Below are 2011 nucleotides of genomic sequence, written 5' to 3'. Positions count from 1 at the left end.
GAGCATGACAATTCAAGCCTCCACAACCCCTCTACTGTACAGTAGGCTGACATACAGCAGCACCAGAACCCCGTGTCTGCTCTGCAGAACACGCAACCCCACAGTCGTTTTTGTGAAGGTGTAAAACAGTTTTTGTTCACTTTCTGTGTCAAGTGTTTCACTCACAGAACTGAAATCCTAACAGGCATTTGCCTGGTTGTACTATTTCTTCTTTGTGTTTATGCTTTAAAAAGGATTAATTTTAAGTCCTATCAGTGGTAAGAATCCTGACTTTTGCTCCTAGACGAGTATTTCTTTCCGTTTTTGTCACATATAAAAGCTGCCTGTCGAAACCGAAGGTCATTAGATTACTATTTTCTCTTCTGTCGCCATGCCTTTTGCCACCTCGTCCTCTGAGACCAGTAACTTTGTCTCTGGGTTGGTTACAATGATTACAAAGGACTTTATTGATACAAGGATATTGGCCACCACCACTTGATGCTAGTAAACTTCCAAAGCATTCCAAGCCCAACTAATTATGACGTCTGGGTCTATCTAGCTTAAAGGGAACTATAGATGCTTTGGGAGCTCCGTCTTTAAACAGCAGAGAAAACATCTTCGGCACTATAGTCATTGTTATCTGCAGTAGGCCACCAAGTGAGTGGGTCTTGTGTTTTGGCATTTCTGAAACAGGAATATAGAAATCTGACACTGCCGCAGCAAGGTAAAACATCGCAGAAGAGCCTAGTGGACGAAGAGCCAGGGCTGAAGTCTGCAGCAGATGCAGGTAATCAGCCAATGTGGAAAACTCTTGGTAGAGTTTTGGTAGCTCTGCAATGCTGCAACAAAACAGGAAGTGCATTCTCTTCAGCCTCCTGGCTCAGCTTGCCCACTGGTTTGGGCCAAAGGGTTGACAGCCAGGCCTGTGGTAAGAAGTGGTGGGCATAGGGTAAGGCTGAACGAGTTCAGTACATGAACAGAACCCCATAGCCAACAGCCAGGAAGACCTCTGCAGAAGCTGACGTGAGTCGCCCGCTGCTGAAGTTGTCCAAAATATGCATGGCTCCCACTTCCAGTGGGGTCTTGGAGCGTCCAGATGTGACCAGCACCCTCCACACCTGCCCTGCTTGCCCAGTCAGGCCACAAAGCAAGCCATAACCTCCTCAGCCCAGCGGGCAGCACACGCAGGATGCTGCAACTCAGCCACTAGATCTCTTTCTGCCATCTGCACCTGTAGTCACCCATGCTAGAACTACCCACATTTTAATCTTGAATTTGTCAAGTAACTTTTTGTGTTTTTTCTCTCTATGTATCTCATTACAACTAAATATTGCTAATGCTCCTACTTATACTAATAAATGTTTTATCAAACAGGTTATTTAAGTTTCTTTTAATTCTCAAGGTCAAACTATGGGAAAACAACACCATTAAATATTTGATTGGCAATTTCGAAAATTATTAAAAAGGGGTGAGGGGACAATGCCCACTTATATCTCCATATACTACATTTACATATGATAACTTTAATTCTTTTCACTTTACAGTATATTGATTGCTTTTTCTGCTGCCTTAAAGCCATTTTTCTTAAAAGAGAGTATATGTTAAAATATCTAGGACTAACCAATGGAAAGAGCATGATGTTCTAACGTCGAGGTAAGAGTATGCTTATGTTGTTCCAGAAAATAAATACAACTCCAGATGGTTCCAACCTTGATACATCCAGTGCAGTATCCCAGAGACCAATGGACAAGTGAATTATAGAGGCAGACAACAAACTCATCAAGAGATGTCTCAAGAGAAACTGTCAGCTAAGAATGAGTGGGGACATAAAAAGTTGAACATATTAGGTCAAGACAAGAAAAAAAAATCAGTGATATGAATATGGTTCTGTTTATTGATGACATCAAATGCTAGTTTTCAGTTTTTCTATGCAGAATTCAAATGAATTTTGTCAGGGCATTAAAAGACACATCTTGTAATAGGAGACAGCATAATATTTGCCATACTACAATTTTTTAAAATGTTCTTTTGT

General features: G+C 41.4%; 1 pseudogene; it reads right to left on the bottom strand.

Moving 5' to 3' along the window:
- Nucleotides 1-251: 251 nt before the first annotated feature.
- LOC127688960 (phosphopantothenate--cysteine ligase-like) lies at nucleotides 252-1204 on the bottom strand (annotated as a pseudogene).
- Nucleotides 1205-2011: the final 807 nt, after the last annotated feature.

Source organism: Apodemus sylvaticus, chromosome 1 (genome assembly GCF_947179515.1).
Source record: "Apodemus sylvaticus chromosome 1, mApoSyl1.1, whole genome shotgun sequence".
NCBI classification, from domain to species: domain Eukaryota; kingdom Metazoa; phylum Chordata; class Mammalia; order Rodentia; family Muridae; genus Apodemus; species Apodemus sylvaticus.
This window is presented reverse-complemented; position numbering and strand designations above follow the sequence as displayed.